Raw genomic sequence first — 15,410 nt, forward strand, 5'->3', positions numbered from 1 at the left:
CCAAATAAACATAACGATTATATACATAGATATTCAAATAATTCGTTCATGTTTAAAAGCTATTTGACTTGTTCTCCCATAATTTGCCCTTTCCCCAGCGAAATATTATGGCGATATAAATATATTTAATATTAATATCAAACCTATGTGTCCTTGTTTTTCCTAAACATTTTTTATATAATTTAATTGAGAAACACATCTAGCGTACAACTAGTTCTAGGTGTATTTTATGTACTCCCTAGTTCTTACTTTAAAAAAATAGCAACAGAGTATAAAAATACCCATTTTTTCACAAAAACTCTTGAATTAAATTTGATTAAACACTTCACTAATAACTTTAGTAATTAATAAAATTAGTTTTTATTACATTTTGTTATATTTATTGTCTTTATTATTATATATAAACTTTCTTCAAATTTCATTGTTAAATTTTCACATTTTTCACTTGAATATTCTCTATATATATTTATTTTGTTAGAAAATTTTTCTTTAATAATTTTCTCTATAAATTGCGCAGGCGCTTTAAATTTTTAGTTTACTTCATTTAACTCTACAATTATGTCTATCTATCTATTCCTTAAACTCATACAAGTGTTAATTTTTTCTTATTTTTCTTTTATAGAAAAAAATCCTTTTATGTCAAAATGTAGGGAAAATGAAGAACATAAATTAAATAACAAAAAGAAAATCAATTTATTTTCACAAAATTAAACTAATAAATTAAAACAAATTTAAAAAAAAAAAAAACCTTTAAGAATTTACAACTTTTTAAACAAAAAATATTACAAAATAAATTAAATAATTATGTAATTTGTAATGAAATTATAATTCCAGTTTATATATCTATTTTAAAAAGCTTTAAATGATCTAATTTTTATACAAAGAAATTTTCCAAATCAAATTTTAAATATAAAATAATCAATATCTCTTTTTACAATGAGTTGTAAAGTCTTTCATATCATTTCTCTTTTATTTTAGATTAGTATTTGGGAAAAACATAATAAACAGCCCTGTCACAGAGTTTCTTTTCCCAATAAAGTGAAAGTTATAATTTGTGTAACATTTGTCCCTAAAAAAAACTAACAATGTCTAAATTTAATGAATAAATATTGATGTTTTTATTAATTTCACTTTAAAAATAAGTACCTGCAGTAGTAATTTTAAAATGATTATTTAATTTGAATGTAAATAAAATAAACAACATTAATCAAGTTATTGAGTTGCCATACATTTTTTACGGCATTGCCATTTATAAAATTCTATTAGAAGTCACAGTTGGCAATATTTAAAACCAATAACAAAGCAAAATTAATAAAAATGTTTGAATGTTTGTTTTTATAAAGTTAGTTAGTCTGACTATATAAGCAAATCATTTTTATTTTAAAATTTCTATAATATCTTTTTTTCGAGAGTAATTTTAAGAAATTGTTGGCAGCTATGACCAATTATGGACCTATGATATTATTGGGTATATGATTAAAAAATGTGGGATTTACAATAGATGACGTATCTTTTGAATGCGGTTTTTGTTTTTAATAACTTATGTATATATAATTTTGAACATTATAATGTTCAAAATAAATAATTTTCTTCGAAAATGTCGAATTTTGTACCAACAAAGCGTCATAGAAGATAGTTTTGCTTTACTTTTTTAATTTGAAAAAAAGTGCCGCTGCACACTAATTGTTTACCAAAGTTTATGGTGAATGCGTTTTATCGATTTCAAAGTGCGACAGATGGTTTGCTCGCTTCAGAAGTGTTTATTTTGACAGGGAAGACAAAGATCGCCCAGGCCAACCAAACAAATTTGAAGACCAAGTTTTACTCAATAAAGATTGTTGTCTAACTCAACAAGAGCTTGCAAAATCATTGGGAGCTATGCAATTAGCATAGCAGGATTCATTCAAAAGCAGGGAAATTGGGTACTATACGAATAGAAGCTAAGAGACCTTGAAAAACGAGTTGGTATGTCTGAAATTCAGCTTGAACTCTATAAAAGAAAATAATTTTTGCACCGAATAATTACTTGGGATGAAAATGGATTCACTACGATAACCCGATAAAAAATCGTATGTGAAGCCCCGTCCAACCAGTCTAATTGGCGCTAAGGGTCCTATCTATCAGCTGCTGAAGTATGGCGAGACCATTGTATGGAATGTACCGAACGTAACTGATTCGTTTGAAGCGAGCATTGGCCAAAAAACGCCAAGAATATGCTGCCAGGCATGAAACCGTAATATTCCATAATGATAACGCTAGGACACATGTTACAGTAACTGTTAAAAACTATTTAGAATGAAGTGATTGGAAAGTTTTGCCTCACCCGCCTTATAGTCCAGACCATGCCCCGTCCGACTACTATTTGTTTCGATCGATGCAGAAGTCTCTCTCTGGGCTACGCTCTACTTTAAAACACATTATCTTAAATTGGCTTGTTTCGTTATTGGTCTCAAAAGATGAGCAGTTCTTTTGGATCGGAATAATTTGTTATTTCAAATTGATTTAAAATACTTTTTTCTTCTATTTCTTGAATCTCTTATTATTACTTATTTAAGTCACTATTTGTAAGCGAATATGGAAGTACTTGCATCCAATGATAATAATGAGTTAAAATGCCAATGTATGCCAATTAGTATTTTAACTCATTCCTGAATATGATTTGTGGGCGTTACAAATCAGTACAAATCCTATAGACCCTTCCCATTATGGTGGTGAAGGGTATAAAAACTATAAATATAACAAAGTTTACTCTAAATTTACTCCATTTAATAAAATTAAAAAGTATTGAGGAAGTAAGGAAGTATTTATTAGATACAAGAGAGACCTCTGTATGAATTCTACATGAATTCCAAAGGATTTAGAACCATATATTATATAAATGTAGTTTCATCAGAACATATTACATTGTTAATTATATACACAATTGAAATACATCTGAATCCAAAGAATCAGTAGAGTTGGACACCCTCCTGTTACCGATAAGCACTCTCGCTCTCTCAGACACGCTGTCTAGAAACTCTAACTTTGAAGCCCATATATCAGAGTTGTATTCAATTTTCGTCGGAGATAGGAGAATCAGTTAGTCGGAAGTATATATTTCGCCGTCTTTAAAACACTATGCATTTCATGCCACCAACAAATATAGATGAAGCAATACGATCAGTTGCGAATTTTTACATAAAAAACTGAATCATGGCAGGTTTTCGCAAGCTTCCGTTTATGTATATTATTCAAGTATTTTTTCCGACATAAATATGGAATTTTAAAGCCTTCATTCATCAAATTTATTTATTAAATATTGATCTGGCCATTATTACACCCACTTTTGGGAATATAACTTAGTATTTCATTTCAATGCTTTGGAATTTCATACAGTTGATTAGAAGAACTAACAAAGTTTTTAGTATTAATTTACGCCCACTTCCAATAATAATTTTCGATAAATTTTTACTATAATAATAAAAGTTATTCTCTCTAACATTACAACAAAAGCTTTAAAACACAATTGTTAACGTCAATTTCTAAGTAAATTTATTTGTGCAAGATAATGTTATCATTCTTTTTGAAAACTAGGCTTCAGATGTAGACCTTTTGACTCAGAACTCAGACATTAAGACAATATGGGGATACCAATATTCTATAGTTTCAAAATTGCAAACATTAAATACATTTTAATAAAAAAAACAACATAAAATAACCCAAGCATACACATTTTCTTTATTAATCTATATATATAAAAAAGAAATGGTCCATGTATGTAATGGCATCACGTGAGAACGGCTGGAGCGATTTGGCTGATTATTTTTTATTAGATTCGAAATTTTCAGGAGATGGTTTGTAAAGAAAAAAAATTCGAAATTTTTTAGGTTGTTTAGTCCAGTCAACTGTAATATAAAAGCTCCCTGCAGTACAAATTTAGATATTTTATTTGCAAATAAATAAGAACAGAGAAACTTGAAGAACTAACATTAATAAAATCCACCGGGCGAAGCGGGGCGGTCAACTAGTACTAAATAAAAATCAATATATTTTAATGGAAATAACCTAAGAATACAAAATAAATGCCTTTTATAAAAGAAGCCAGCAACCGAGCAAACCAAAAAATATTCTAGACTAAGAAAATTGCAAATTTATGAAAGGAATGATAGAAAAAACAAGTTTAACCTTGAACAATTCTATCAATGTTTGAAATACCGGAATCTACTAGACGAAACTATCAAATTGACCACAATGAAAAGTCCTGTATGTATTTGGTAAGTGGAACTTTTTAACGAAGCGTTGTTGTTGTTCTTGGAGCAGGACTACTGTCATCGAATGTTCTGTGCTAAGAAAAAGCTTCCAGTTGATATAACTGTCGAAAATCCATATGTAATGGGAATGTTAGCCGTAGGATTGGTAACTTTTTTATTGTTTAATACAAAGATCGATTAAGGAGGTTTCAAGCCTTTTAAAAAGGAAATTTAAAGATCTTTTAAAAATGTCATTCCTGTAATGACTTTGCCCCATTGTAAGTCTAGAGCTTAGCCCTATTAAAGGCGATGTGAAGTTCTTTGCCACGACATCTAAAATATATGAAAGGAAGTTAATGAACTAATAATAACCGAATATTCACCCTAATTTTTATTTTAATTTGTATGCTTAGGTTATTACGCTGAGGCAATATGAAGCCAATTCTTACATTGTTCCATTGAAAGTCCAGAGTTTAATCCTAAAGGACCAATTTTGATATATTTACAGTTCCATTTCCTGAAAGGAACTTAATGAACTATTAAAAACTGTAATTATTAATAATATTAATAATTTGTATGCTTAGTATATTTCCTTATACCATTATTTCTTATTTAAAGTAATATTTTGTATAATTCGTATGCTTAGATTATTTCATTCATAACGTTTTTTAATTAATTATATGTTATTCTGTATGCTTTGGTTTTTTCATTGAGCCTAAATATGAATTTAATTTAATCCTTCACAAGAGACAAATCAGAAATCTAAGCACACAATTGTGGTTATTTCTTTACTGTTATTTAAGACGCCATTTAGCAATCATATAGACAAAACATTAAAGTTTTAATTACGAATTAAGTTTGTAAATCACTTCAGTTTAAACGAATGCTAAGTGTTTGCCATGTTCCTTAACTTCACATCTACAATAGTTGCACACATAACTAGTTATTTGACAGGTCCCTCGGCGGTAATGGCCGATTCATGCTCCAACAACTTAGATGCAAAATATCTGAAACATTAACATGCTGTTTCGGGTATCGGAACTAAACGAACTTTTTCTGTTTTTGGGATATTATATAACTGGGCACAAAAATGGTTTAAAATAATCGATAATTTTTTGAAAAAATTAGTTTTTACCATTAAATGACATGTGCTTTTTATAAAATAAAGCACGGTACTAGTATGTTCCAAGAGTTTACCAATGAACATTAAACAACTAGCAATGACTCTACTCACATCCTATAACAACAAACAGAAATGTTATTGAAAACTCAACTTGTGCGTCACACTCTATCAATGACTTATGTATATGGAAATACAAATCTTTTAACTGTTTGCGTCACTTCTTATAACATAAATAAGTGGTAGGAAAGTGTAAAGCTACATTCATATAACTGGACAATTAGCTGCAGCTAAAAGTAAGTTTCCTAAGAGTTCCAAAGTTAAATAGAAAATAATTTAAAAGTCGGATCTCAAAAATGCTAATAAATTTAGTCAAAAGTATTTCAAATAAATGACGTCTAAGAACACGAAGAGAAAAAAATATAGTTGTACATGTTTACCATAACCAGATTGAAATAATTATGTATATGTTTGTGGCAACCATGTTTATGATGTAATACTTCACCATATTGTGTTGTTCTAGGATTATGGTTATCATACTCTGAGAACAACATATTTGGTCAATTCACAAGGTCTCTTATCTTGTCATATTGTCATAATGTCCTAATATTTCACAATGTTTTTTATTGTTTTTCAAGCAAAAAATGTCCTAAAATAATACTACTCTGTATGCTATGTTTATTGTGCTATCGTAACCAACCAGCAGAGACCTGCGCCAAATACCTAAGAGTCGGTTAAGCCGAGCCGCCGAGTCGTGAAATATTAGGACATTATGACATGATAAGAGACCTTGTGAATTGGCCAATTATGATATAATGATACATCATGAACATGATTGCCATAAATTTATATTTATTTACCAAAATCATATATGTAGTATATGATGTGAATGGTAACTTAAATATATTATGGTTACCGCAGACATATTAACAATTACAGTAACCATAATATTATTAAAACATGTATAACTATATTTTTTCTCTGCGTGTTACACATAGTCAGTTTAATTAGTCATTACTTTAATAGCACTAAAATAAGAGATTACATATAACAACATAATAACTTATTGACTGTAAGGACTTGCAGAGGCCGTTATTAGTAAAAAGAAAATATCGGGGTAGTTAATACGGTACTATACGGTAACAGATCAGGTGACAGCTGGTTTTGTACCTGTAAAAAGATATAGTGAAGTTTAAAACTACAATAAGAGGTCTCCTTTGTGCGTAAAATATGCTTAACTAAGTGAGAATTATATTGATACTTTCTACAACACGTTACAATAATTTATGTGCTTACGAAAATGTTTAATAACTAATCTAAAAATTAAGACATTATTACACTACTTCTATGTAATGCTGCCGGTATGTAGTAGTCATTGAAAAGTTATTCAGTAATTGCGAGTTGTTGCTGACAAAACTCTTTGAAAATACAGTGATTTGTTAAAGCATTAAAATGTGTTAAATTGCAATGAGTTAAATTGCATGTTCGCAAATAGCAAAATATTGCTTCTGTTTATAAAGATCAAATAAATAGTAATATAATCACCGTTATAACATTTGTCAAAATTTTAATATTAACCCAACTTCGTTCCATAATTAATTCCCTGCGGGGAATGCCAATAGTAAATTTGTAGTGATTTACTAGGACATTGTCAGTAGCACTACTACCATATGTACCCCAGCCAATGAAATCTTCTATTGACATTTAACATTAGCTTGTCATTGAAAATCCACCAGTAGACTATTGACTATGTAGTTACTTTCTGTATCTATTGACTACACAGCATAATAAAAAAACCAAACTATTGACTCGATCGTCGACAATGTCACCAAAAATGCACTAGAACTGTTGTCTCTAATGTATTTCTACTGACTCTTAAAGGAAAGTTTGTCGACATTTTAACTAGTGCAATTGTCTGTAGAGAAATAGTATTGACATAGAGACATAAAAATCCCCAAAAAAATCGACTAAAACCCAAACTTATTTTATTATTTTAAAGCAGAAAGTTAGACCAGCATCCTACGATATGGAACCATATATAATTTATTAAAGTAATATTAAAGCGGTTTCGAAATAAGCCAATCTTCCATAAAAGGATAGTCATCAGTAACTGTCATAAAAATATCAAGTTCAGAATATTGTTAAACTATTATTTATTATGACCTTGCAAAAATATCGTGAAATATCTAAACTTTTAATACAGTTGGAATGACTATTAAGAATTCTAACAGTACTGACAAGTCTTCGACTTACTAGCAAATGTAGAAATCATTAAAGAAAAATAGTTTTGATTTATTTTTTTCTATAGAATATTAACAAAAATCTTGTAATTTTAGGGGAAATATATTCGATTTTAAAATCTTAAACATTATAAAACAGCATTTTTAAGAACTCAAGTCGGAATAAGGCGAAAAACCATTGATTATTTTATTCCAAATCAGCAAAGATTCGAAAGAATTAATTCTTAATTATGTGTTCAAAATCAAATTAATTTATATCTCTTAACCATGCCATTAATGAATTCATTACGAATTAGTTCATAGACCTTAGCACATCAAATGTATAGAATTGATTCCTTTGAGAATTCATTATTTATAGAATTATTTCCTCAAGATTTCTTCAATTAAAATCCATTACAAAATAGCTTTAAAAATATATTGAATGATTCAATTTGCATTCAATTCAAATCTATTACAAAAAGGCTTAAGTAAATTTGTTTCAATTCATTTAAAAAAAAATACTAAAATCTAAATAAAAATAAATTGAATAGAGAATTGAACAATTTAATCATTCAAAGGTTGAATGATATTTTTTATGAATTAATTCCTTTATAAATTATGAATGAATTCAACAATGAATGAATTCTATTTAAATAAAAGCATTTTATGCAATAAATTGCTGAATTCTGAATTAAGATTTTAGTGAATTAAGCTTAAATTGAATTAACTAATTCAAAATTATGTTTAAGACATAAGCAACCAAAGTTATTAAAATTCCTTAATATTTTTATTTTAAAAATGTATACAAACATCATTTATTCAAGGCTATTTCTTTTCTTACTTTCCCCATATTCTCATATTTTGGGGTGTATTATTACATCAATATCATAAATTTAGCTTGAAAATTCTGATAAAAATAAGTTTGAAACAGTCTTATTATTCTTTAATTATTTGTTTGAAAATTTATTTTAATAATAATTAAGTAATTTATTGTCTTGAGAAGATTCGAATTTAAATTTAATTATTTATTTGCTATAAACATATCCTGATATTATATCAAACATTAAATAAAAACTTTTTAAAAACAAATATTCTTAATATTACTCAAAATTATTACATTTTTAAATTGTATATTTCACATTTTAGTACTGAGGAAAAAATAAAAATAAACGATCCATAAGGTTTCAACTTCAACGCTAAATTTCCTAAATAAATGTCAAAAAATATATGTAGCTGTCAAAATTTTAGCTTTCTCCCATTTTCTTTCTAACTCTTGCCAACTTTCACTCGCCAACAAAAATATAAGGGAAAACAAATTTCCTTAAATGCTCCCCTAAATTAATGAAAAATACAACCGTGTAGAGAGTACAAGAGAGATAGAGAGAGAAACTTTTTGACAGTGTATATCTCTGCTCAAATAAATCGCAATAGATAGAGAATTTTTTTTCATATTTTTTTTTTTTGCCACTGCTGATATGAATTTTTTCAATACATTTTTTTTCTATTCAAATATTGACAAAAAATGTATAATTTTTTCTTCTTTTTTTATGATAATAAAGTTATTAAAAAAAAAAACTTTGTAATATTTTAATATGCTTTTCAGTCCAACATAATGTAATTGTTTTGAGCCAAGTTTTCCACAATATTTTATAGGCTAAAACTTGATTTTAGTATATATAATTTTTTTTAGACTTTTTTCAAGGGTTTATCACTTTTTTCACAGCATAATGATGTATGGACATTTTTTTTAAACTTTTACTGATATTTTTCATAATTTTTCATTTTGATGTTTTACTTTTGTTAAAGTAATAATAAATTAAATTTTTCCAATTCCACTAGAATACTTTTTTTCTTTATTACATTTTATACATGTAGTTGTAGATATAGAAAAAATTTTTAATGCACAAGAAAAAAAAACTTTCCTTTGAATTATTTCTATACACATACATTTTCACGCACACACGTACACACACATATTATATACATAGAAAAAAAATTATATTACTTTTTCTCGTTTTCATATTCGAAATTTTCTTTCTCGATTTAACATGAAATTTTCACTTGAATTTCTTGGGTAACTTTTTGTATATTAACTTTAAATTATAAATAAATTAATTAATTATGTATGTATGTTTCGTTTTAAACCACAACTTATTATTTTATTAGTTGTTACTTCATTTTTTTTTTCTATATCATTTTTTTTTCAATATATATATATTTCAGTATATATATAATTTTTTAAAAGTTTTGTGCCCTGTCAAACGTATGCAGAGCACACCTACAACATTCCGTGGTTCAAATATTTGTGAATCGTATGCGCTCAGAATCTGGCAGAAATGTTCTCCTCGCTGTTAAATAAGACACAAAATTGTTCTTCATGTATTCACAAAATGTACCCCCAAAAAAGTTCTTTCAATCTGATTTGTTGTAGTTGTTGTTGCTGTTGCTGTTCTACAACACAACAGTTTGGTATTAAAATTGGGAAATTTTTTCTTTGATGTCTGTAGTTGTCTATACGAGTACACATCGTATTAAACAGTATTTTCGTGTGTGTTTTTAGTACTTATTACTCCATTTTAAATAATATCACAATATCTCTCATTTTCTTTATCTCTTTCCCATTCACTCTCTCTCTCTCACTAAACTTAAGTACTTGATTTTAATTATTGTGGAATTTAATGTGATAAAAAAACAATTCCGTTTCTTTGCTGCTTCGCATTGTTTAACAACTACTGCTACCAATATGTATGTATAAATTTGTATGTATTTATATTTAGTACATACATACATATTTATGATGAGTACTAATATTTATTTTCTTGCTCTCCTTTTCATTTCTCATATTTTTCTATAATTTGTGTGTATGCATGTGTGTATGCGTTTGTCTGTTTTGTAGTACTAGTCGTATACTTACTCGTTCGTATATCCTTTCCTTTATTATTAACGTTATTTTTGCATTTTCCTTTTGAGCTTTTTTTTTGACACTAGCACAAAGTGTGTATTACTATTGTAGAAATAAATCAACAATTTTTATAGAGATTAATAAATAGCATTGCCAGTTTGGATTTTCCTTCTTGGTATTTGTATATGACAACAGTTTGAATTATTTAAAAGAAAATCTAAATGTAAATAAAAATAAAATTGTTAGCAATCGTGCTAAGTGAAAATTGAGATTTTAATACATAACGCTAAATATGGAAATACATTGCGTATGTTTACACTTTTTTCGTTTTTTTCTCGTTGTTTACTGTGGTATGCAAAAGTGCTAAGTGCATATTATTTTGTCAAAATTATTTTCTCAGTCAAATCGAATCGAGTATAACTACATTACTAAATATAATTATTGGTTTATTAATTCAATTTCAACCAATAAATCATAAATTTTTTAAAGAAATAATAAAAAAAATAAGTAATAGAAATGTGTCCCTAATTAACTTATAAGCCACCAAAGCATTTATTTTAAACTGTTATTATTTATCATTATAATTCATACCAAATAAGTTATAAATCAGCATTGACATATTTTAAAAATATTTAACCAAAGATTATAGAACGTTTTTTGCATCTCCTGTAAAAATTGTGAAATGGAACTTAGCATGTTTGCACACAAGGAAATACAGATTTATAAAAATACTTAATATTTTGTAAAATGTTTTAGGAAAATGCATTGAATTTTATTAAACATATTGTTACGTTTTAACCTTTTCAAAACGTTTGGTTTATTTCCTTTAAATAAACCGGATACTTTTGAAGCCGTTTAGTAGTTTAAAAATTGTAACAACTCTTTATTTATTTAAAATGTACAATAACAATAGAATTAAATAGTCGCAGAAATAAAGACACACTTTATAATGTACACGAATTCAATTGAAAAACACAGCACACTTTAAGGCACTCAGTTGATGTTTATTTGAATAGCGTCTCTGATAAACTGACTCACTACTGCAACCTCTGCCACTATTTATAACACTGCCATCTACACTCTAGATTGTTCTTTAACTGTCAAAATTCGAATATTCTAGATCTTACTAATACATACGCCATCTATGGTGTACTTTCTACAATGTTCTTTAACTGAATATTCGAATTCGAACACAGCGTTGCCAACTTACGATCAAATCAACTGAAAGCTTTTATTTAATAATGCCCACAGATATGTTACAGTTTGATATTACAGCACTGTTATTTGAAAGCATTATGCTACCTTTAAATCAGCTACTTTTAAATGCTTATTGGCCAAGTTATTAGCGAATTTAGATATTTTGAGTTTTTATATAAAAAATAGATTTTTGGTCAGAAATATGAGTGATCACGTATAGAGCTCCTTTTCTTGATTCAACGCTTATTGGCCAAGTTATTAGCGAATTTAGATATTTTGAGTTTTTATATAAAAAATAGATTTTTGGTCAGAAATATGAGTGATCACAGATCAAGCTGCTTTTCTTGATTAAATGCTTATTGGCCAATTTAGCGAATTTAGATATTTTGAGTTTTTATATAAAAAAATCGATTTGTGGTCAGAAATATGAGTGATCACAGATCGAACTCCTTTTCTTGATTAAATGCTTATTTGCCAAGATATTAGCGAATTTAGATATTTTGAGTTTTTATATAAAAAATCGATTTTTGGTCAGAAATATGAGTGATCACAGATCGAGCTCCTTTTCTTGATTAAATGCTTATATGAGTGATCACAGAAATATGAGTGATCACAGATCGAGCTCTTTTTCTTAAATAAACGCTTATTGGCCAAGTTATTAGCGAATTTAGATATTTTGAGTTTTTATATAAAAAATAGATTTTTGGTCAGAAATATGAGTGATCACAGATCAAGCTCCTTTTCTTGATTAAACGCTTATTGACCAAGATATTAGCGAATTTAGATATTTTGAGTTTTTATATAAAAAATCGATTTTTGGTCAGAAATATGAGTGATCACAGATCGAGCTCCTTTTCTTGATTAAATGCTTATTGGCCAAGTTATTAGCAAATTTAGATATTTTGAGTTTTTATATAAAAAAAAAAAACGATTTTTGGTCAGAAATATGAGTGATCACAGATCGAGCTCCTTTTCTTGATTAAATGCTTATTGGCCAAGTTATTAGCGAATTTAGATATTTTGAGTTTTTATATAAAAAATCGATTTTTGTTAAGAAATATGCGTGATCACAGATCGAGATCCTTTTCTTGATCAAACGCTTATTGGCCAAGATATTAGCGAATTTAGATATTTTGAGTTTTTATACAAAAAATCGATTTTTGGTCAGAAATATGAGTGATCACAGATCGAGTTCCTTTTCTTGATTAAATGCTTATTGGCCAAGTTATTAGCGAATTTAGATATTTTGAGTTTTAATGTAAAAAATCGATTTTTAGTCAGAAATATGAGTGATCACAGATCGAGCTCTTTTTCTTGATTAAACTCTTATTGGCCAAGTTATTAGCGATTTGAGATATTGTGGGTTTTTATATAAAAAATCGATTTTTTGTCAGAAATATGAGTGATCACAGATCGAGCTCCATTTCTTGATTAAACTCTTATTGGCCAAGTTATTAGCGATTTGAGATATTTTTAGTTTTTATATAAAAAATCGATTTTTGGTCAGAAATATGAGTGATCACAGATCGAGCTCCTTTTCTTGATTAAATGCTTATTGGCCAAGTTATTAGCGAATTTAGATATTTTGAGTTTTAATGTAAAAAATCGATTTTTAGTCAGAAATATGAGTGATCACAGATCGAGCTCTTTTTCTTGATTAAACTCTTATTGGCCAAGTTATTAGCGATTTGAGATATTGTGGGTTTTTATATAAAAAATCGATTTTTTGTCAGAAATATGAGTGATCACAGATCGAGCTCTTTTTCTTGATTAAATGCTTATTTAGCCAAGTTATTAGCGAATTTAGATATTTTGAGTTTTTATATAAAAAATCGATTTTTTGTCAGAAATATGAGTGATCACAGATCGAGCTCTTTTTCTTGATTAAACTCTTATTGGCCAAGTTATTAGCGATTTGAGATATTGTGGGTTTTTATATAAAAAATCGATTTTTTGTCAGAAATATGAGTGATCACAGATCGAGCTCCATTTCTTGATTAAACGCTTATTGGCCAAGATATTAGCGAATTTAGATATTTTTAGTTTTTATATAAAAAATCGATTTTTGGTCAGAAATATGAGTGATCACAGATCGAGCTCCTTTTCTTGATTAAATGCTTATTGGCCAAGTTATTAGCGAATTTAGATATTTTGAGTTTTAATGTAAAAAATCGATTTTTAGTCAGAAATATGAGTGATCACAGATCGAGCTCTTTTTCTTGATTAAACTCTTATTGGCCAAGTTATTAGCGATTTGAGATATTGTGGGTTTTTATATAAAAAATCGATTTTTTGTCAGAAATATGAGTGATCACAGATCGAGCTCTTTTTCTTGATTAAATGCTTATTTGGCCAAGTTATTAGCGAATTTAGATATTTTGAGTTTTTATATAAAAAATCGATTTTTTGTCAGAAATATTAGTGATCACAGATCGAGCTCTTTTTCTTGATTAAACTCTTATTGGCCAAGTTATTAGCGATTTGAGATATTGTGGGTTTTTATATAAAAAATCGATTTTTTGTCAGAAATATGAGTGATCACAGATCGAGCTCTTTTTCTTGATTAAATGCTTATTTGGCCAAGTTATTAGCGAATTTAGATATTTTGAGTTTTTATATAAAAAATCGATTTTTGTTAAGAAATATGAGTGATCACAGATCGAACTGTTTTTCTTAAATAAACGCTTATTGGCCAAGATATTAACGAATTTAGATATTTTGAGTTTTTATATAAAAAATCGATTTTTGTAAAGAAATATGAGTGATCACAGATCGAGATCCTTTTCTTGATTAAACGTTTATTGGCCAAGATATTAGCGTATTTAGATATTTTGAGTTTTTATATAAAAAATAGATTTTTGGTCAGAAATATGAGTGATCACAGATCGAACTCCTTTTCTTGATTAAACGTTTATTGGCCAAGTTATTAGCGAATTTAGATATTTTGAGTTTTTATATAAAAAATAGATTTTTGGTCAGAAATATGAGTGATCACAGATCGAACTCCTTTTCTTGATTAAACGTTTATTGGCCAAGATATTAGCGAATTTAGATATTTTGAGTTTTTATATAAAAAATCGATTTTTGTAAAGAAATATGAGTGATCACAGATCGAGATCCTTTTCTTGATTCTACGCTTATTGGCCAAATTATTAGCGAATTTAGATATTTTGAGTTTTTATATAAAAAAATCGATTTTTGTTAAGAAATATGAGTGATCACAGATCGAGCTCCTTTTCTTGATTAAATGCTTATTGGCCAAGTTATTAGCAAATTTAGATATTTTGAGTTTTTATATAAAAAATCGATTTTTGCTCAGAAAAATGAGTGATCACAGATCGAACTCCTTTTCTTGATTAAACGCTTATTGGCCAAGTTATTAGCGAATTTAGATATTTTGAGTTTTTATATAAAAAATAGATTTTTGGTCAGAAATATGAGTGAACACAGATCAAACTCCTTTTCTAGATTAAGCGCTTATTGGCCAAGTTATTATCGATTTAAGCTATTATGAGTATTTATATAAGTAATCGCTTTTTGGTCAGAAATATAAGTGATCACAGATCGATGTATTTTGCAGATGTATTTAATAAGTGGGCGTATTAGTGGACGTGGACAATTTTTATTTATATAAATACTTTTGCGGACTATGTATTGCGAACATTAAAAAAAAATTAGTTAAATCGGTCCAGGCGTCCTGCGATTTTAGATATTTTAGAAAAAAAATTGCCGGGTTCAGTAAA

The 15,410-nt window shown here is 27.7% G+C and overlaps 1 protein-coding gene across 4 annotated transcripts in view; it reads right to left on the minus strand.

Annotated features, from left to right (window-relative positions):
• Positions 1-9,920, minus strand: part of LOC135963474 (diacylglycerol kinase theta) — a 92,810-nt gene extending 82,890 nt beyond the window's left edge. For 2 of the 4 annotated variants that reach the window (XM_065515332.1, XM_065515331.1), the window contains exon 1: positions 9,516-9,920. The gene's annotated coding sequence lies outside the window, so the exon portion shown is untranslated. The remainder of the gene's footprint in view (positions 1-9,515) is intronic. The other 2 variants (XM_065515329.1, XM_065515333.1) reach the window with 2 other exon arrangements.
• Between the last annotated feature and the right edge of the window lie 5,490 nt (positions 9,921-15,410).

The sequence above is a fragment of the Calliphora vicina genome, chromosome 1, assembly GCF_958450345.1.
Source record: "Calliphora vicina chromosome 1, idCalVici1.1, whole genome shotgun sequence".
NCBI lineage: Eukaryota > Metazoa > Arthropoda > Insecta > Diptera > Calliphoridae > Calliphora > Calliphora vicina.